Source organism: Natrix helvetica (genome assembly GCF_964273705.1).
Source record: "Natrix helvetica genome assembly, chromosome: 3".
Taxonomy (NCBI): Eukaryota; Metazoa; Chordata; class Lepidosauria; order Squamata; family Natricidae; genus Natrix; species Natrix helvetica.
Window position 1 is genome coordinate 52236885 of NC_138549.1, and position 23098 is coordinate 52259982.

At 44.6% G+C, this 23098-nt stretch overlaps 1 protein-coding gene across 11 annotated transcripts in view; it reads right to left on the reverse strand.

Moving 5' to 3' along the window:
• Positions 1 to 23098, reverse strand: part of KLHL15 (kelch like family member 15) — a 150329-nt gene that overhangs the window by 116657 nt on the left and 10574 nt on the right. Inside the window, exon 1 of one of the 11 annotated variants that reach the window (XM_081946243.1) lies at positions 6712 to 6789. The exons of the other annotated variants lie outside the window; for them this stretch is intronic. The gene's annotated coding sequence lies outside the window, so the exon portion shown is untranslated. Of the gene's footprint in view, positions 1 to 6711; positions 6790 to 23098 lie in introns of those variants that run through there. 11 annotated transcript variants of the gene reach the window in all.

Below are 23098 nucleotides of genomic sequence, written 5' to 3' on the forward strand. Positions count from 1 at the left end.
ACTGAAGGAGAAGAGGGACTGAATCGAATCCCCTGGGTGAAGATCCTGACTGAACTGAGGGAGGCCTGACTGAGGACCTGGATCTGGATCTGGCCTGGAGGCCTGTGCCTGCCTCTCTGCCCTGACAATGGTCTTCTCCAAGGCTTTCTGCCTCCTCAATTCGTCCTTTGCATCTGCCCTGGAGGGACACTGATCAGATTGGGGCTTGGATGCTGCAGACCTGGTTCTAGGCCTGTCCGGCTGGGTTTCTCCACCCTCCATAAGCTCCCCTTCATGGGCCTGGGGAGGATCAGCTCAAGCCGCCATCACCCCACTCACGTGACAGGTGTTGAGCCCCTTCTGCTGGTCAGAAGTCTGAGGAATCCTCCTTGCTGTTGCGCCCTGCTGTGTGAGCCCTCTCGCCACTGAGTGAATGAGAGGCCCACGCGCTGCTTGCGGCCTGCACACGTGGCGCTCTTCAAAATGGCAGCCGGAGCCTTCCGAGTAAATAAGCTGCCGCAGCTTGAGATTTAAAATGCCACGGCTCGCGATCGTCTTGCTGGAGCCTCTCTGGTAGGAACGAGGCTCCGCTGGCTCCAAGGCACACCCGTGGTCTCCAAGAGGCCGGGACAGGCCCGCGCTGAGTTAAAGAGGCAGCGGCAAGCAAAACAGAGCTCTTCGCGCGCTTCTCTGGCACCAGAAAGGGGCTTGCAAGTACTCGAGGCTGCGCAGTGGAGAATGACACCCCCGCAGCCCGGGGACCGGTTCAGAGCTCCTGGCCCTCGGAGGGGGAGGGAAATGCCCCATGGGGACCTCCCAAACCGCCCGAAACAGAGGGGACTGTCTCTTGGGTCGCAGCCTTTAAATTTAGAATTTAGAGTCTCCAATTGCAATCCAATAAAAAATTCAAAATATTAATAGAAATAATTTTTCCTACCTAACAACAAAACACAGTGCTTGGACCAAAAGACTGAGAGGATACTGGGAGCCAGTAATGAAATTTCTGAGAAGCAGTGAGGAGGTCCAGTCTCAGGGAGGCCAGCTTGGGTTGTTTAACATTTTTCAAAGCCAACTGTCCAGGCTTCAGAATGTGCAAAGGAGGAATGCTGCACCTGGACCAGAGACTTTCTCAAAACATCTGACTGAATTCTGGTTGCCTGGCTACTGGGAGGTGGGCTCTGGGCTTCAGCTTTTTCATGTGAATTTTCTTCAGATCTTGCCTGGCCATTGCTGTATTCAATTAATTCCTAGTAAAAGTACTTTTTCTCTAAATCTATGGAGTCAAGGGTGTTTCTTTCCTAGGGATTGAACAGAGGCAGCCCTGACAATAACTTCATAACCTACAATTAATTTTCCAGGAACATTTTATATAGTATTTTTTTCAGACCTTCAACCGTAATTAACAAGAAAAAAGTATTTTTTAAAAAATGAACTGAAGTACAAGTAACATCACAATACTTAATGTGACAATTTGTCATAGTAATAACACTATTAATAAACAACACATAAGGTTTCCATATACCTCCAACACATAAGCTCCTCATTGCTCTTTAACATAGGACAGGGGTGAAATCCTCCCGGTTCTGCTCAGTTCGGCCCGAACCGGTAGCAACGATAGGTCACGGTTCTCCGAACCAGGGGTAAAAATCCCCGGTGGCCCCACCCTCGCAAGGTCACCCGCTTCCGGCCGCTTGGTGCTTTGCTTCCGCCCAACCACCCCCAATATAAGGTCCCTTTGCCACGTGGCCTAGCTACTTGGTTCGCCGACCCCTGCTGGATGAGAAGCCCTGATCAGAAGCCTCTCCTAAAATTTCTAAGAAGCCTCGCCGACAGCCTCCCACTCAAAAAGGAAAGCATTGCCGGTTGTGGCCTAACGTGGTTCCCCCCCCCCCCCCGGCTCCCCTGCCTGGCCTGGCTAAGCCATCTGGCTAACTACCAACTTCTCCCCCCTTCCCAAGCAAGATCTGAGTCAGAAAGAAGAATGCCTGCTCAGCTGCTTTTGAAATCCCCGGCTTTCTGTCTACAATCCATTTCACCATCTAGCAACTGAATCTGCCTGCAATCCATCTCTTTGGCTAGCAACTGAATCTGCCTGTCTGCCTTGTGCCTTCAATTGGATAAGTAAGTGGGTTTTTTTCACTTTTAAAAAAAAAGGTTATTTGGGGTTTTTTTTAAGAATTTTTTTTTTTAGGAAATAATGGCCATTTAAAATTTAGTTTTAGTTTCAGTTTTAGCTGCTTTTATATTTTTTAGATTTATGCAGCTTTCTGAGATTTTGTGTCTTTCTGTAGCATTTAACACTCACTACACAGACACACAAAATCACACCAAGCTGTATGTGACATTCTGTGTTTGTTGATAGTTGGTTTTGTGAGTTCTCTGTGACTGAGAGTTTCCTGCTTTTTGTTGCAGGGGACATTTTCTGTGCTTTTACATTGTGTGAGAATTGCACAATGGCATTGTGTTTTTCTTAAGTGTGAAAGTTGCTTTTTGAGCTCTCTGTGGCTCTGTGAGTTTCCTGTTTGTGGCAGGGGCCATTTTGTGTGCTTTTGCAATTCTGCTTGTGCAGGGGGTTGGACTAGATGACCTGCAAGGTTCCTTCCAACTCTGTTAATCTGTTAACTTGTTAAATCTGTTGCAGGGGCCAGTTTCTGTGAGGTTCAGCTGCTTTTGCATTGTGTGTGAGTTGCACAATGTTGTGAGACAGTTGTGTTGTTTTTGCATAAAGTGTGAGTTGCTTTTTTGAGCTCTTTGTGGCTCTGAGTTTCCTGTTTGTGGCAGGGGCTCTTTTGTGTGAGGTGCAGCTGCTTCTGCGTTGTGTTGCTTTTGTGTTAAATCTAGTTTCTTGTGTTTTTGTGTTTTGTGTGCTTTTGTATTAGTCCCACAAAGTTTTTTTTTCTTCCTTTTGCAATAGCAGACTTTACCAGCAAGGATGAAAAGGCAAAAAACTTTTATTGCTCTTATGTAAGTATTTTTACATAAGTATTCTTCATTATTCTTATTTAAGTATTAAATGAATGAAATAATTGGTATATTTTCTTTTTTTGGGTCATAAGGGCAAAGAAGTGATGTTGATTTGGCCATGCCCACTCGATCACTTGACCACCAAGCCATGTCCACAGAACCGGTAAGGAAAGTTTTTAGATTTCACCACTACATAGGGGTCCTGAACGATCTGCGGCCCCATTGAAACCAGGCTGTGGAGGCTGTGGGTGAGCACACATGCAAAACCTTTCCCCCCCCTGCTGCGGTTGCCTCTGGCACTCTGCTGAGCTGGAAAGGTTGGAGACTGCTGCTTTAAGACATATATGAAGGTGCTGGGAGAGAACATCTGTTTATCAGTTTGAGATAAGATATTTTCAGTATGCTGATGTTATATATAACTATATATCACCACCCACGATTGAGCCAGAACTGCTGTGGTAATCTTAACCTATTGTTGGAAGGCTATGAGAGTCTGGATGATAGATACAAGTCAGGGGTGGTTTGCTGCTGGTCTTACTACAAGTTTGCAATCCGCTTGTGCACACATGCACTGTTCAGTGAAAATTGTTCTTCACACATGCACAGAACAATTTACAGTGAACTGCACATGCACAGTGACTAAAAAAACAAAATGGTGGCACACAACAGCAGCAAGGGAACCAGTTTGGGGGCGTGGCAGGCCTGAGTCACTGCTGGTTCTGCGACCCAGGCCTGAATTCCACTACCAGTTCGCTCGAATCAGCAGCAATTCACTTCTGACACAAGTCCCAGAAAGATCGCTTTGTTATTTTCCTACCTCCATTCCTAAAAAATACTCTGTCTCAAATATAGTCTCACCATTAGCTTTGGATTAAATCATCATCCCACTGAAAGAACAGAAATCTTTTGGACTCAAGCCTCCACTTCAAACAACAGACAGAAGTAATTGACAGGGAAGTCTTTGCCCAGCTGAGGCTGATATTCCAGTTGTACCTTTATCCAGATCAGAAGGCCCTGCAACATGCTCCAATTACCATGTATTTAAATTATTGCAATGTACTTTACGTTGATGCTGTCTCTGAAAATAAATAGAAGCTAAAGCTGATATAAATGTGGCAACCAGTAATGTAACAGGCTAGAGCCATGATGGTGAACCTATGGCAAGTGTGCCACAAGTGGCATGCAGAGTCCCCTCTTCAGGCATGCGAGCTGTCACCCCAGCTCAGCTCTATTGCGCATGTGCGTGCATCTCCCACCAGTCAGTTGGTTTATGGGTGTCTGCCACACATGCTGGGGGAAGGGGCGCATACACAGGGGCGGGGGTCACAAATGCATGCTTGGAGGTCAAAGGCTGATAGGCGTGCCTCCATCAATAACCAAGAAAGAAAACTCCCAAGTCCATTATTCATGGAATTAAAATACTTTTACTGGTTATGAAAAGATAGCAGCAAAAGTAAAGCAAGATCTGAGCCAGAAAGACGCGAACAAGTACATATCAAATAATAACCCAACCCCCTCCCTCCAACAACCCCACCCTGGTGTCCAATCTGCAATTCCCTTAGGTGTCATGTGGGATGCATCACCATGTTGGTATGCAGGACGGTTGGCCTTGACCAGGTCCAAACACCGGCCACCAGCATGCGCAGAAGATGGTGAGAAGAAAACTCTCTTTTCCATATCACCTCATGTACCATTTATTCCCATCCCAAATACCATGCCCCCACCCTCCCTGTTTGTATGACAGCCGATAGCAAGTAAGCAAAGCAGAGGCTGACACAGGCATATGTGTGGGTGCATGGTGCATGCAGGGGGGTCACATGTGCATGTGTTGGGGGCGCATAGAAGTATGTAATGCTAATGTTAATGCTAATGCAACAGTCATATATCCATTCAGGTCCATCAAATATTCTCAACTACACACATTTTTCAAATATTTTAATTACATTTCAATTGCTACAACAAGCTAGCTATCCAGTTTTTCTACAGGTACAGAATATGAATTGAAAACTATGATGACACTTTTCCAAATTCCTGTTGTTTTCATATTTAATCCAGATTTTGCCTAGTTTCTAGCGACACATGCATTATGGGTGCGCATGCGCACACATTGTCGCATGCATGCTCATGCACTTTCGGCATGGAACGGCAAAAAGGTTAGCCATCACCGGGCTAGAGCTACTATGTGACCATAATACCTATTTTTTGGTGATTATTTTCTGATAGACTAAAGCTAGCCTTCCAATGAAATTCAAAATGCTGGTTTTTGACCTCCAAAGCTCTGTAAGGTTTGCCTTCACAGACTGTTTTCCTCAGAATATAATCTGCCCAGCCCATGGGTGCATAGAGAGAAGGGATGTTTAAACTGCCAATCCTGTGAGAAATTATAGGAACATGGACCTATACTAGGAAACCTCTTGGCCCTAGAGGTCTGCTCAATACTCTCCCTCTTGATCTTTTGGAACATAGTAAAACTATGGTATTAATTGGTATAAAATGTTATAATTTAGATCTTTAAAGTACCAAACTATTAATAAATATTGCCATGCATTTTTTTCATGATAGTCATGAAATTGTTTTACCCAACAACTAATTTTTAAATTCCACTAATTCTACTTACTTTGTTTGGTTTATTGCAATTTTTAAAAAGAGAACCATGATTCCTATGTTCATATGTTGCTTTCTTAATTCTTACTATGTCCATTTAATTATAAAAGGTTTTTAAAATCGTTTTAGCCTATTCTAACTCTATGCAGACCAAGGTGGGAAGAGTTGAAATAAATATCCCAAATGCAGTTCCAGTATGTATTTTACATTATTCCACCCTAAGTAGTCAGACAGGCTATAGAACATTCCTTTAAAGGATACAGAATTAAGTTACCAACATTTAAATAAGAGAATGGAGTAGGAGACGCACACAAAGATTCTATCCTGTCAGCCCCTACATTTTACAAAAGTAATATCAAGATCAAAACTTGCAATATAGTCCTTCATGGATTCTTTACACTATTTTAAGAAGCTCTGGCAGTAGTTGCTATTGAGAATCTTCATGCAGGTACATAATCCATTTTGTAAATCAAAGATAGAAACTAGTAACTCCTATGAAACACAGTAGCATACCTAGTGGTGAAGAAAATTAGGCTTTATAATATATAGGGGTCAGTATAAACAGAACTGGCCCCATTTGAAGTGTTATAGCAGAATATTTAACCCAATGTTCCATGGGTGAGTCTCTCACCAAACAGAACCTGACATTCCCTGAATGTTCCATCACAGAGAACAAGTCATTTGAAACAACTTCTTGATCAGTCATATTTTATCTTGAGGACAAAACTCTAGTATGAGTGCTATTTGCCATCCAATTTATTATAAAATAAGCATTTAAAAAAAAATCCATGATAAAACATAGAAACACATTTTGTAATTTTTGTCTGTATAAAGGATTGGAATGACCAATCATTCCCCATTCAAAACAAACTGCAAAAAGAATTAGCTTGGCCCTTTCAAACTCAAAATACCTTCTACAACCCAGCAAAAGGTAGAATAATTCACATTCCTTAACTTAAATTGAAAGTAGTATATACTACAGATCGCATCTACAAAAAAGAGAAAGTTATACAGTAATATTATTGCATGAATTCAGGCTAAACACTACTAATATTGTAGGTGTTCCTCTACTTCTTAAAATATCTATCCATTTTGGGCATATGACTGGATCATACATTTTTCTAGTTAAAGAAAATATTCATGTGAAATGGCAGTTGGTCTTACCTAAACTGCTATTTTCGGGGCTCGGACAGGAGGCTCCAGTGGGTATTGTCACGCCCATTTGGCCACGAGACTGGGATGAAGCTGAAGACACGCCTCTGTGCTCCACCCTTTCTTCTCCAGTTCATCAAAGTGAGCTCCCCCAAGACCTGAAAACAAGTCACAAAGGAGAACTCGCACCACCCCAGTTATTCTATTACCTAGGGCGGGAACTGGAGCCTCCTATCCGAGCCCCGAAAATAGCAATTCAGGTAAGACCAACTGCCATTTTCCGGAGCGAGGGACAGGAGGCTCCAGTGGATGGGACCTACCAAAGTTAAGTCCCATGGGCGGTGAACTAATGGTCTGCAATAACTTGCTGTAGCACCCTACGCCCAAACACCGCATCAGCCGATGCAAACGCGTCTAACCTGTAATGACGGATGAACGGCGATGGGGAGGCCCACATAGCCGCTCTGCAAATGTCGTCTATAGGAGCCTGGGAGGCCCAAGCCGCTGAAGTGGCGGCGCTCGTTGAATGAGCCGTGATACCAGCCGGCACCGGCAGCTTCTGGGATTCGTATGCCAGGGAGATGGCTAGGCGGAGCCATCTGCTAATGGTGGAGGGCATAACCATTTTACCCAGGGCTGAAGGTTGGAAAGATAGGAAGAGAGCCTCTGACCACCAAAAGGAAGCCGTCCGCTTTAAGTAAATATGCAGGGCCCGTCGGACATCCAAACGGTGCCACTGCTGCTCCCATTCCCTATTCGGGTTTGGGCAGAAATCCGGAAGGATAACCTCCTGGGAACGGTGGAAAATGGAATTCATTTTTGGGAGAAAGGCTGGATCCAACCTCAAGACTACCCTGTTGTTATGGAATATGCACAAGTCCCCCCTAGATGAGAGAGCTCCTAGCTCTGAGACCCGTCTAGCTGACGTGATCGCAACAAGAAACACCACCTTAAGGGTTAGATGCTTCAGGCTAACTGTCCACAATGGCTCAAATGGCTCCCCCGAGAGCCCGTAGAACGGTGGGGAGATTCCACGTGGGGAATCTGCGCACTACTGGGGGGTGCAGGTTGGAGACCCCCCCCGAAAGAACCTCTTTACAAGGGGTAGTTGGGTGAGGGGGACTGGACCCTTGCATGGGATGATCGTGGCAAGGGCAGCTACCTGCCTGCACATGGTGCCCTAGCGAGCCCTTTATCCAGGCCGTCCTGGATGAATTCCAGGACATGAGACACTGAGGCCCTGGTGGGCTTCACCTGATTCCCCTGGCACCAGGTTACAAAGGCAGACCAGGTGGAATCATAGACTCTCGTAGTGGATTTTCTGCGTGAGGCCTCTCTGGTCTTAATCACCTGCAGGGACAGGTGGGCCCCTCTCAGGAGCTCCCATTCAACTTCCACAAGGCTAGTTGCAGCCAGTGTGGTTCCAGGTGCCTGAGTTTCCATTGGTGCAGCTCTATTTCCCCCTCCGGGATACGCGAGGGAGGTCGGGCTGACAGGATCTTGAGGTCTGCGAACCAGGGTCTCCTCGGCCTGTGGGGGTGCTCTGCCTGTTCCCTGACTAGTTTCTGAACTACCTCGGGGATGAGGGGAAGGGGGGGAAATGCGTACGGCAGCCCCTTTGGCCATCTTGTGCGAAGGGCATTGACTCCTTCCGTTTCCTGAGCTGGGAACCGAGAGAAGAACCGCAGAAGTTGGGCGTTGGCCAGGGTGGCGAAGAGATCCAGTACTGGCCGTCCAAACCTCCGGCAGATGTTCTGGAACAGCTCCTGAGACAAGCTCCACTCTCCGTTGTCCACCGTCTTTCGACTCAGCCAGTCTGCCTGATGGTTGTCGATCCCAGTGATGTGTTCCGCCCGGGTCGACCTCAGGTGCATCTCCGCCCAGATGCCCAGTGCCATCGCCTCGTTGTGCAGCACCTTGGATCATATACCGCCCTGACGGTTGATGTGAGCTTTGGCTGCCACATTGTCGGTGAGGACCAGGATGTGATGGCCCTTGACGGAGTTTCGGAAGTGCCGAAGCGCCAGGTGGATCACCCAGAGCTCCAATCAGTTGATGTTGTGTTGGAGCTCCTGTCAAGACCATCGACACTGCGCCATCTGGGATCCCAGGGTCGGCCCCCAGCTGAAGAGACTGGCGTCCGTGGTCCCTGAACTCGCACCCCTTGAGCAAGGCTGCGGACAGCCACCACCTGAGGGAAATCAGTACCTGAGGGGTGGCCTCGACCTTGGCCGGTGAGCTGCTGGTGTTGGCCCTCTGGAATGGTAGGAGTCTCCACTGCAGGGTCCCGGCGTGCAACTGTGCCCACGGTACTACCTCGATGCAGGATATGAGTTTCCCCAACAGGCTGGAGAGAAAGGCTATGGGAACATAACGGTCCCTGCAGACCTGCTTAACCATCCTAACCAAACTGGACCTTCGGTCTGGGGAGAGGAACCTTCCCTGAACAGGAATCAATCACCGCCCCAAATGGAGTATCGTGGTGGACGGGACGAGGGAACTCTTTTCGAAGTTAACAGAGAACCCCAACCGTTGCAGGGTGTTTATGAACTGCGTAAGATCCGCTCTAGTTTGAGATGGAGATGTCCCCTAGACGAGGACGTCATCCAGGTAGCAATTCAATCTAATGGGGAACCCCCTGAGATACGCCGCTACCATCAGCACCTTCGTGAATGTTCTGGGAGCGGAGGTCAACCCAAAGGGCAAGGCCCTGTATTGACAATGGCGCCCCAGGAATGAGAACTGGAGGAAGCCCCTGTGCCTGGGGAGTATGGGGATATGGAGATACGCTTCCGTGAGGTCTATGGATGCCATGAAATCCCCTACCCTTATGCCCGCCAGGATGGACTTAAGGGATGCCATCTTGAACTTGCGGTAAACTAGATATTGGTTCAAGAGCTTCAGATCAAGGATAGCCCTCCAGCCCCCTGAAGCCTTGTGCACTAGGAACAAGTTTGAATAGAACCCCACACTCACCTGGTCCGGGGGGACCAGTTCTATTGCGGCAATGTCAAGCAAATGTTTGATAGCCTGACGCATCCGCCTGCGCTTGTCAATATTTTGAGATGGGGGAAAAGTGTGGATATAGTTTGGGGGGGATGGAGGTGAATTCTAGCCTAAGACCCTGAGAGACTGTGCTGAGCACCCACGCGTCTGAGGAAATCTCCGCCCAGGCCTCGAAAAAGAGAGCGAGCGGCCGCCAATAGGTGGGGTTGGATTCGACCTATTTGCCCCGGCAGTAGGGGCGCCCCTCGAAAGGGCTGCTTACTCTGTGTCTGGAAGCGGGATCTGTCCCTATTGAAGTTATGATCAGGTTGCCTCTCTCACCTGGGGAAAGAGTACCTGCTCTGTTGAGCTTCCAGTTCCAGTGGTCGATACAAGGGTTTGCGGTAAGGAGGACCTTTGCTCCGCCTTCTTCGTTGAGGTGGGTAGAACCTTTTTCTTATTTTTGTCCTCCACGAGGAGCAGTTCCAGGGCGGCACCAAAGAGGAAGCCCCCTGTGTAGTCAGCCGAGGCCAGCTGCCACTTCGATTTGCTGTCCGCCTGCCATCCCCAGAGCCAAAGGAGGCGACAGGAGGTCACGGATGACACCATAGCTTTGGACGCCAACTTCATCGCGTTTAGGGTGGCATCAGCCGAGAACTGCGCCACTGCCAATAACTTGTTTAAATTCTGATGCAGCCGCACATCCTCTGGAGGAATGCGTTCCTGGATCTTCTCTATCCACAGGAAAGCTCTGCGATTTAAGGAAGAGGCTGATACTGCTGCCTTGATGGCCCAGGCCACGGACTGGAACGTCTTCCTCAGGGTCATTTCTGCCTTCCTGTTGTCTACCTTAAGGTTGTCTGCAACGTCCTTGGCCACCAGAGACGCAGGAGATGCCAGGGCCACCAAAGGTGGATCCACGGTGAGTAGCTATAAGGCTTGGGAGAAATCTGGCTCAATGTTATAGAAGTGTCTGTCATTGCTGCCAGGGTTAGGAAGGGCAGTGGGCTTCTCCCATTGTTTTTTCACCACTTCCAGGAAGACGTGAGGGGCAGGGATGTCCTCCTTCACCTTCTTGGGCTTAGAGAAGACTGGGCCCCGAGGCCTCTTAGCTGCTGTCCCCTCTGAGGTGCCCTCCTGAGCCCCTACCTTCGCCCCTTCTAGCCCCCCCTCCTCTTCTACCTGCGCAGTGACACACGCTTTGCGTAGAAGAGAACGGAAAATATTAGGGGGAAAGAGACCAGTAAATGCTGGGGACTCCGGCTTGTTATCCACTTCATCCTCAGAAAGGTCAGGATCCTTCTGGGATCTATCCCCAACTACTGAGCCTTCGCTAATTAGGGAGGGAGAGGCAGGGTGGCTCATTGACTCAGAAGGAGGGCGAGCGTGGGAAGCACTGGCTCTAGGGTTCCCACCTTGATCTGGTGCTCGGGGCCGAGCAGCCTGCTGTTGCAAACCATGTGCAATTCCGGATGAAATTGCTTTCTATGAGGTTCTATAACCCCTTTGGCAGATTGTCCACATCCAGAGAATCCCAGCCGGAATTCGCTGGGTTTAGAGCTACCCCAGCCTGGGGAGCTAGTGGAGGCCTGGGTAGGGCCTGATCCTCTAGGGGATCCACATTGGTGCAGGGATCCTCCAGGTCCATGTCCTGGTCTTCCAGGGAGAGGGGAGGAGAGTGGGATATATCCCCAAAGAAACTCCCCAGGATATCTGGGGAACCTGGGGGGTTGCCAGTGCAGGCCTCATTCCCCAAGGGGGATCTGGAGCGAGGAGGGGAAGCACTGAGCTTGCCCTGTAAGGCCCTTAGTTTTTCAGCCCTGGAGAAGGTTTTCGAAATGGCCTTGTGCCTCCTTAATTCGTCCCTCTGGGTGGCACAGGAGGGGCAGGGGATGGCAGCCTTCTTAGCCCTGGCAGAGGCAGTGGGGCACTGCCTGAAGGATGGGCCCTCCCCCGGTGAACTAGGGGGAGAAGGGGACCTTCCCGCTTCCTCCACCATCTTGGCCACGTGGGGATTGAAAGTAAGGAAAAATTACTCACCCTCCTTGCGCAGTCTCCTGGCTCTCTCTCTCTTCAGCTGGAACAGTTAAAAAAGGAAAATCAATGTAGGCTCAAGCTTCCGGTGGCAACGTAGGTGCTGATGGATGTTCCTTTGGGAACGCCAGCCCTGAGATCGCGTTAGGCTGCTAGAACACGTAAATCAGCTGTCTGGCAGTTTGAAAACTCTCCCCTCGGGAAAAGAGGGGGAGGTGAGCAACCGGGTAAGGGTAGCGCACCCTTTGATCCACAGGAGTAATTCTGGGGGTTGAAAGGTGAGAGCCCCCCTGCAGCCTGATAGTGCTCTGCTCCCAGGGCGTCTCTGCATCGGCAGAACAAAGCACCATGACCACTCCTGCTATCAACATTAAGCATCAAGCATTAATCTACATTTGAATAAGAAGCAGGTGGAGCGAAGACAGGAGTGAATAAGAAGCAGGTGGAGCGAAGACAGTCCAAGTAAGGACTGTGACGTTGATGCTATTATACATCTTGGCACAAATGATCTGTCCCAAAAAGATGTACTTTCTGTGCAGAATGATTTCCAGAACTTGGGGTATGAACTTAATAGTATAGGTTGTAGGCTTATCTTTTCAGAGGTTTTACCTGTATATAAGGAACAAAAAGGGAAGGGCCAGCGTGTAGCAGAGTTTAATGTTTGGCTAAAGGTGTGGCGTAAAAGGGAAGGCTTTGGTTTTATTAGTCATGATGCCTGTAGCTGGTCCAATGAAAAACTGTACAAAAGAGATGGGTTGCACCCATCCAAGAAAGGGACTGAGTTACTTGGCATTAAATTCACAGATTTTCTTGATAAACATTTAAACTGAAGAGCGGGGACAGAGAATTAATAGATACAGAACATTTCTGTCCCCAGGAAACTAAAATTCATAGGGTTATAAGTGCATGTAACATAGATGTGTGTGTGGGTAAGATTATCACTCCTGCTGTCAAGCAAAACCAAGCATTTAATAGTGATTGCCATACCATGTGCATGAATCACACAAGTAGCAAGAAAATAGAGGCAGTCAGTCATAACACAGGTTATGTAGACAGTAAACACAGGGTCAATCAAAATGGACTCAAATGTCTATACACCAATGCACAGAGTATGAGGAATAAACAGGGCGAATTAGAAATTCAAGTAAAAGAGGGCAGATATGATATTATTGCCATTACAGAAACTTGGTGGGATGAAACCGACAAATGGAACATACAACTAGAAGGATTTAAATTATTTAAAAGAAATAGACCAAATAAAAGAGGAGGTGGAGTTGCACTATATATAAGAAATAACTACATCTCTACAGAAATAGAACACAACAATGATGAGAACTATCTTGAATGCATTTGGGTCAATATTAAAGGTTGTGGGGGAAATGACATTGCCATAGGTCTATACTACAGGCCACCCAACCAAGCAGAGGAAGTAGATGAACTTTTTGCTAGTCAGCTAACTAAGGTATGTAGGAAGCACACCACAATAGTAATGGGAGATTTTAACTACCCTGACATCAATTGGGAAACAAGCTCTGCACCAAGTGGAAGATCCAACAGGTTCTTAAGAAACCTAGCAGACAACTTTGTTTCCAAAAAGTAGAGAAGGGAACAAGGGGATCAGCCATATTGGACTTAATCCTCACTAACAGAGAGGAAATGATAGAAGGTGTTGAAGCCATAGGGGCAAGTGACCATGCAATATTGGAATTCAACATTATCCAAACACAAGTAGTAGAACAAAGCCAAACTAGAGTCTTGGACTTTAAGAAAGCTAATTTCAATAAACTTAGAGAGAGCTTGGGAAAAATTCCATGGATGAGAATCCTCAAGGGGAAAACAACTCAAGAAGCTTGGGAAATTTTGAAAAATGAGATTACAAAGGCCCAGTCTAGCACAATACCAATGAAGAAGAAAAATATCAGCTCCCAAAAGAAACCAGCATGGCTGCATAAAGAACTATCTGACAAACTGAAAGACAAAAAAGGTAAATATAAAAAGTGGAAGGAGGGGGACATAACTAAGGCAGAATATCAGCAAATAGCCCAAGCCTGTAAAGATGAAGTGAGGAAAGCTAAGGCTCACAATGAAGAAAGGCTTGCCACAAAAGTAAAAATTAACAAAAAAAGCTTCTTCCAACATGTTAAAAACAAGAAAAAAGTTAAGGAAACAATTGGTCCATTGCTAGGAGAAAGTGGCACGAAGGTAACAAGCAACAGGGAGAAAGCAGAACTATTTAACTCATGTTTTGCATCTGTCTTTACACAAAGGGATAAAACAGTCCAACCTGTCAAAAGCAGCACCACAAAAATCAGATTAGGAACACAAATTGAAATAGGGAAGAAAATGGTAAGTGAGCACCTGTCTACCCTAGATGAGTTCAAATCACCAGGACCGGATGGATTACACCCCAGGGTTCTGAAGGAACTAGCAGACGAGATCTCAGAACCACTGAATTATATCTTTCAGAGATCCTGGAACACCGGGGAACTACCAGAGGACTGGAAAAGAGCTGATGTGGTTCCCATCTTCAAAAAAGGGAAAAAAATAGATCCAGGAAACTACAGACCTATCAGCCTGACCTCAATACCAGGAAAGATTCTGGAAAAAATAATCAAGCAACGAATTTGCGAACACCTAGAAGCAAACAAGGTAATAGCCAAAAGTCAACATGGATTTGTCAAAAACAGATCATGCCAGACTAATCTTATTGCATTCTTTGATAATGTGACAAAATTAGTGGACCAGAGGAATGCCGTTGATATAGTTTACTTGGACTTCAGTAAGGCTTTTGATAAGGTAGACCATAACCTACTACTAGATAAAGTAGAAGAATGTGGGTTAGACAGCATCACCACCAGATGGATTCGTAACTGGCTGACCAACCGCACTCAACGTGTAGTCCTCAATGGAACTGCATCTACATGGAGGGAAATATGCAGTGGAGTACCCCAAGGCTCTGTTTTAGGCCCAGTACTCTTCAACATCTTCATCAATGATTTGGATGAGGGAATAAATGGGGAACTCATCAAATTTGCAGATGACACCAAGCTGGCAGGAATAGCCAACACTCCAGAAGATAGGCTTAAGATACAGAAGGATCTTGACAAACTTGAACATTGGGCACTATCTAATAAAATGAAATTCAATGGTGAAAAGAGTCAGGTTCTACATTTAGGCAAGAAAAACGAAATGCACAGGTACAGTATAGGTGGTACCGTGCTCAATAGTAGTAACTGTGAGAGGGATCTTGGAGTTCTAGTGGACAACCATTTAAATATGAGCCAGCAGTGTGCAGCAGCTGCCAAAAAAGCCAACACAGTTCTAGGCTGCATCAACAGAGGGATAGAATCAAGATCACGTGAAGTGTTAATACCACTTTATAATGCCTTGGTAAGGCCACACTTAGAATACTGCATTCAGTTCTGGTCACCACGATGTAAAAAAGATGTGGAGACTCTAGAAAGAGTGCAGAGAAGAGCAACAAAGATGATTAGGGGACTGGAGACTAAAACATATGAAGAATGGTTGCAGGAACTAGGTATGTCTAGTTTAAGAGAAAGAAGGACTAGGGGAGACATGATAGTAGTGTTCCAATATCTCAGGAGTTGCCACAAAGAAGAGGGAGTCAAGCTATTCTCCAAGGCACCTGAGGACAGAACAAGAAGCAATGGGTGGAAACTAATCAAGGAGAGAAGCAACTTAGAACTGAGGAGAAACTTCCTGACAGTTAGAACAATTAATCAGTGGAACAGCTTGCCTCCAGAAGTTGTGAATGCCCCAACACTGGAAGTCTTTAAGAAGATGTTGGATAGCCATTTGTCTGGAACGGTATAGGGTTTCCTGACTAGGCAGGGGGTTGGACTAGAAGACCTCCAAGGTTCCTTCCAACTCTACTATTGTATTGTATTGTATTGTATTGTATTGTATTGTATTATAATCGAAGTACAAAACCTAATTCAGATTTACTATAATTTCCTTCTGTGAAGATTAAGGGGGATAAAAGTGAAGATGGCACCTGAAAGTGCATGGTGAAAGTGAAACTTAAGAAGCAAGTATCTGTTAAGTGCTTGCTAAAGTTGTAAAAAGAATCAAGAGCTCGAGATAAAACAAAACAGCATTGGTTCGCTAACAAGCTATAAAAATTAACAAGTCTGGGGGTTAGGTGGACTTTTTGGATAACAATTTGGCCGCTGAAAAGTTTGATTTGAGTATTTGGAAATGGCTTCAAAGCAAACTAAATTAACTGCCTCTAAGAGCGCTGGAAGCTCTCCAGCCCAGACACAAAAATTGCAATCTTTATTACCCCTAGCAGAAGCATTAACACTTGAAGCCCTCCAAAGTAACCTGCAAAATGCCTTAAAAGAACAAGCTTCTGCTCTGGAAGGCAAAATTACTAAAGCCCTTAAAGATGTGTCTAACGAAATGTCTGAAATTAAGGACTTAATCCAAACTCGCAACCAGCAAATAAGGGAAGATATAGTGGATGCATTTAAGAGTTTGCTTGGTTACGTAACATCACTGGAGGATAGAGTGGAAGAAATCAATCAGTCCAATGTGAATTTGGAGAACAAAGTTGTAGACATTCAAAGCAAGATTGATAAGTCAGAGGCAGAAGTCACAATGACACAATATAGAGCTATGGAGTTTGCTTTGAGAATAAGAGGCTTGAAAGAAAGTAACCAAGAAAATTTAAAGGAGATATTTGTAGAAGCTTTTATCCAATTAACTGGTGAATCCAAGACCGAATATGACTGGCAGACGCGTAAATTTACCGCGTAAATTCATGGATTGCCAGACGGAGACAACTACCAAGAGATATTGTAACCTATTTTGTTACCAGGAAAATAAGGAATGGGATATTACAAGCAACGTATAAAAACAAATTGCAGGTCGCAGGTCAAGAGGTGACAGAATTAAAGGAAATTCCCCCTAAAATGTTGAGATCTAGAAAGGATTATGCATTCCTAGTGGATGAACTCAGAACTCGCCAGATACAGTACAGATGGGAGGTTCCAGAAGGATTGGTGGTGAACTACTTAGGAGTACGATATCGTCTTAGCTCAGTCTGAAAAGCAAGAGATTTTTACAGCAATGTATTAAAGGCTAGACACCCTCCATCTCCAGAATCTAGAGGAAGAAAAGAAGCAGGGGAAGATAAACAGGAAGATATCCAGGCACAAGTGGGTGCTGCTCAAACCCTGAACTTACTTGAGATAGAAGAAATCATGGAACAAAGACAAACCCGAGCGGCTACCAAACGTAAAGAGCAAGAATTAAAGATGCAACAAGCCCAGACAACAATCCAAGAAACTATAAGCATAAATACAGAAGCTGTGGGGGGGGGGAGCCAGACCAAAGAAGAAATTCCAGCAGGATTTCCAGGTGGCTCTTAAAAAGCTTCAGGGGGCTGAAGATGACAATTAAATTTCTAACCTGGAACGTTAATGGTTTAAACTCACCACAAAAAAGGAAAAAAATATTCCACTATCTGAAACAATTTAAAAATGATGTGATTTGTCTGCAAGAAACACATATTAGAACACAGGACCAGAAATATCTGATGAACGCAAGATTGGGACTACATTTTGTGGCATCTGCTCCGGAGAAGAAAAATGGTATACTTATATACTTAAAAGATTTAAAGGCTGAATTAATTGAAGCAGATCCTCAAGGAAGATATATTGCAATTGAACTATTAATAGAAGGAAAGAAAATACTTTTAACAGGAGTATATGTCCCCAATCAACAAGAAATTTTTTTACAAGTTGCTTCATACCAAATTAATACAATGGGATTATAGATCGTGTATATTACTGGGTGATTGGAACGGAGTATTGGACACTATGAAGGACAAGAAGAGACTCTTGCAAAATACTCAAACACGAGCAAGATTGCCTAAATCTTTTTTTGACATGATAGATGATATGGAATTGAGAGATACCTGGAGAGAACGGAATCTTAAAGAACGGGACTTTACATTTTTTTTCCGATAGGCTTCAATCCTTCTCTAGAATTGATTTTATACTAATTACAAATGATTTCCTTTCCAGGGTAAAGACGACAAAGATATGCCCGAGAACTCTAACAGATCATAATCCAGTTTGGATGGAATTGGAATATGGAGAGGGATCTAGGAGGTCTTGGAGGTTAAATGAAAGTCTATTTAGATACGAGAGAAATGTTACAGAATGCAAAAAATTATTGAAAGAATATTTTGCTTTTAACATGCACAAGGGGACATCTATGGAAATGGTTTAGGATGCAAGTAAAGCATATATGAGAGGTGCTTTAAAAAACTTAAATAACCTATATAGACGTAGACAGGGAGAAAAGCGAAGGAGTTGGAAGAAGAGATAAAAAAGAAAGAGCAGGTGCTAATATCTAACCCAGATGATAAGAAGACAAAAGAAGCAATCACTTTACTGCGAGGGCAGTTTAACATGTTGATGTCAGATCAAGTAGCCACTAATCTGCTATACGCTAAACGTAATACTTTTTGTAATGCAAATAAACCAGGCAGGTGGTTAGCATACATGTTAAGGAAGAAACAAAAGTTTCATACTATAGAGAAAATAGAATACAAAGATAAAGAAGTCTATCAACAGGACACGATTAAAAAGGCTTTTTTAGAATTCTATACTAGACTGTATGCTGGTGATAAAATACAAGGTTTAGATATAGATAGATATTTGGAGAAAGGGAAAATCCCTATAGTTACAGATGAGCAAAGGGAAAGACTGAATCAACCGGTAACCACGGAGGAAACTCTCCTGGCTATTAAGCAGCTAAAAATTGGCAAGGCCCCTGGTACAGATGGATTGACAGTGGTTTATTACAAAAAGTTACAATTAGAAATGGTAGAACCTCTTAAGGAATTATTTAATAAAATTCAATTGGAAGGAAGGGTACCACGATCTTGGAGAACAGCCTTTATTTACCTGATTCCGAAAGAAGATCAGGATCACACTCAGCCAAAAAACTATAGGCCTACATCATTACTTAATACAGATTATAATTTTTTTGCTAAAATATTAGCAAATAGGCTGATGTCAGTTATACAACACACGATTCACAATGATCAATCCCGTTTTATACAGGGGAGACAAATGAAAAGTAATGTAAGACAAATTGTTAATATATTGGAATATTTGGGGAAGAATAACCAAGTCCCTGCAGTGCTTATATTCTTAGATGTGGAGAAAGCATTTGATCGAGTGAATTGGCAATTTCTAATGAAAATAATACAAAAGATGCAGCTTGTAGAATATTTCACACAATCTATTAAGGCAATATACCAGAAACAGACAGCATAAAATTATACTTAACAGAATCCTTTAAAATTGAAAAAGGAACAAGACAGGGGTGTCCCCTGTCTCCATTATTGTTCATTTTAACCTTGGAGTTATTGTTGAACAGAATACGTGGGTCAGATGATCTACAAGGAATTAAGATTAGGCATTATGAATATAGAGTACGAGCATTTGCGGACGACTTGGTTGCAACTTTAACCCAACCAGGGAAATCAGCTATAGGTTTAATGAATATAATTAATCAATATGGTCAAGTATCTGGGTTTAAAATAAATCTAGGGAAAACAAAGATAGTTAAAAATATGACCATAAATCAAAAAGAAGAATTAGAAAGAGTAACAGGATGTGAGATAGTAAAAAAGGTTAAATATTTAGGAGTTCATATTACAACCTCAAATGGGAAACTATATAAGTATAATTATGAATCATTATAGCATAAAATACAGACAGAGATTACTAAATGGAAAAAACTACAACTGTCTTTGTTGGGAAGGATAGCAGCAGTAAAAATGAACATTTTGCCCAAGTTTCTATTTCTTTTTCAAATGATACCAATACTCAAAAAAGATGCAAATTTGGAAGAATGGCAGAAAGGTATTAATAATTTTGTTTGGGCAGGGAAGAAATAGAGAATAAAACTTAGAATAATGCAAGATATACGGGAAAGGGGAGATTTGAAAATGCCCAACTTAAAATTATACCATGAAACAGTAGTTTTATCAACAATCAGCGATTGGATTAATTTAACAGAGGACAGAATACTGAATATTGAGGGATATGATTTGGTATACGGTTGGCATGCTTACTTAATATATGATAAGAAGGTGGACAAGATTTTTAAAAGCCATATTTTAAGGAATGCTCTACTGCGTGTCTGGAAAAAATATCAATATAAGTTAAATGATAAGATACCTATGTGGGTAGTGCCCAGACATGCAATAGAGAATATAAGTATAGAACAAAAACAGGATGTAATTACATATAGAGAGCTTCTTAACATAGGAAGAGGTGTACTACAGCTAAAGCCTTTGAATGTACTAAGAGAGGAAAGGGTAATTCAAACCTGGTTTCAGTATGGACAGTTACAGGCCAGATGGAAAAAAGATCAGAAAATTGGTATCATGCAAAATGAGGATAATTTTGTAAAACAAATTAGGGACCAGGGTCAAATGCATATAAAAAGATTGTATAATATACTGATAAAAATGGATTCTGAAACAGTTAGTTAAAGATTGTATGATAAAATGGGCACAAAACTTTGAAGAACCAATAATGATGGAAACATGGGAAAAGATTTGGGTAAGGAATGTAAAATTTACACAAGCTCAAAACTTGAGAGAGAATTTCTATAAGATGTTTTATAGATGGCATTTAGATCCTAAAAAGTTAGCTTGTATGTATCCGAATTTACAACCTAAATGTTGGAGATGTGACTGTGCTGACGCTACGTATTACCATATATGGTGGACTTGCAAAAAAGTTAAAGCATTTTGGATAAAAATATGGTGGATTATTCAAAATATTCTTAAAAAGAGGATAAAGTTCACTCCCCAACTGTTCTTGTTAGGGATAATTACAGACTGTACAGTTATAGAGACTAATTTGATTCTAAATTTAACAATGGCAGCAAGATTGCTGGTGGCGCAGTACTGGAAGAAGGAAGAGCTGCCTTCTATTCAAGAATGGACGTTAAAAGTAGTAAACTTAGCAGAGATGGCCAAAATCTCAGCATATCTCAAGGACCATTCAAATGAGAAATACAAGTTGGAATGGAGAAGATGGATTGAATATATTCAAAATAAATATCGGACTAAGAAATTCCAATTAGCTTATGAGTGAAAGAACAAGGATTGGTATAATTTATCTAAAGTTAGCTTAGCACAGTGCTTCTCAATTATTTTCTGTCATGCCCCCCCTAGGAAGAAGAAAACATTCCCCCCCCCCGCGCGACTGTAAATAGTATCATTTGTCTATAAAATTGTTATAAGTACACCTCTGCATAACATAGCACACCGGTCTTTCCTCGTCTCCCACCGTAGTCACATGCTTTCTTTCCTCTTTCCCTCTTACTTGTCTATCCTTCCTTCCACCATCCCTTCCTCCTTCCCTTCCTTCCTGCCTCCCTTCCAGTTCCCTCCTTCCTCTTTCCCCCTGCCTGCCTGCCTTCTTTCCCTCCTGCTTATCTATGCTTTCTTCCTTCCTTGCACCTCCCTCCCTTCTGCCTGCCTGCCTTCTTTCCTCTTTCCCTATCCTCCTATCCTTCCTTTCTCCCTCCCTCCTTCCCTGCCTCCCTTCCAGTTCCATTCTTCCCTCCTTCCTTCTGCCTCCTTCCTGCCTGCTTGCCTTCTTTCCTCTTTCCCTCCGGCGTGTCTGCTTTTCTTTCCTTCCTTCCACCTCCCTTCTGCCCTCCTGCTTTCTTTCCTCTTTCCCTCTTGCTTGTCTATCCTTACTCCCTCCTCCCCTTCTTCCCTCCCTCCCTGCCAGCAGCTCCTCCAGCATCCCAGCTGGAAGCAGCAGCACAACAGTCGCCGTTACCAGGGGCGAAGGGGTGGCGGTGGCAAGATCGGGCGACCGCCGCCCCTTTGTCCCTTCCCCAACAGCGGCTGTTGCGCTTCCGCTTCCAGACGGAATGCTGGCGGTGGAGCTGCTGGCGGGGAGGCGAGCTACGCGGTGGCGAAGACGGGCGGTCCCATGCTTCCCTCCCTCCCACCCCCGCCCGAGCAGGCTTCTTGCACAGCTCCAGCCCGCGGCTCCAATGAAAATCCACAGTCCGAAGTGCTGCCACTTCCAGGCGGGATATATTATGCCTCGCCCACGCCTTCGCCGCCGTTGCACCCAGATGGAAAGGGAGCCTTCGCGCCCCCCTTTACGGAGCCTCGCGCCCCCCCAGGGGGGCGCGCCCCACTATTTGAGAACCGCTGGCTTAGCAAAAGAAGAGTTAAAGTACAAGAGGAGGAAGATGTTAAAGTTAGTTAGCTTATGTTAGCGTATGATTGTTAAATGTTTATACCCTGTATTTTGCTCTGGGAGGTTGGGGGGAGGGTTGGAGGGGGGTGGGATCGGGGTGGAGGGAGGGGAGGGGAAGGGGATATATTTGTAAAACTTATTAAAACTCTTTAATAAAAAAAAGAGAATCAATGCAGGCTCAGTTGCTGCTTCCTCCTCTTCTGGGCAGCCCCTGCCTCAACACCGAGATCGGTGTGCCTGGAGGCTCGGCTCAATAAGGCTTCGCGCGCTTTCCACTACTCCTGCAGCGCACGCACAATTCAAAAATATTTTTCGTGCTCTTCTCTGCGCTCCGCTGCTTGCCGCGGCTCAATCCCAGCCGCCAAAGACGTTTTGCGAAGAGTTGGGGCGATGGGAGACCCTAGGACTGGGAATCCTGAGCCTCTAGCCTCCAGATCTCCCAAAAAGCCCTGAGTCAGTGCCACATGTTTTGCAGTGCCGGAATGGCCGCCGCAACCTCCAGCACTCTCTCCGACTCCAGGGATACAAAGTATCACTTCCTGGTGGCTAGAAGGAAACCACCTAGAGCTACTCACAGGCTAGAGAGCTATTCACAGAGACTGCAGAGGCAAGGAGGTTCCAGTAGATGCAAAATTGCAGAAGTTGTTTAAAATAGGTCTTGTTATTTAGCCGGACTGAGATGAACTGGAGAAGAAAGGGTGGAGCACAGAGGCATGTCTTCAGCTTCATCCCAGTCTCGTGGCCAAATGGGCATGACAATACCATCCACTGGAGCCTCCTTTCCCTTGCTCTGGAAAATAGTCATATTCTTGCTGTTTCTGTAGTGGTTATAATTTTTACAGAGATGGTTTGATAGTTCAACACCCAACCCTCCTCTTCTCATCTGGGCTTGCTCCTGGCAATGGTGGTCACAAGTGACAGATGTCAAGTGCCACATTGTGACAGATGTCAAGTGCCACATTGGAAAAGCAACAGCTGTTTTCCAGAAGATTAATAAAATCTAATCCTCATCTCATCATCACTACTTTAGTCATTGCCTTTCTACTGCAGGATGGAGGACTTTTCTGCAGGTTTCCAACCAATATGGTCTTGAGTTTTCTTTT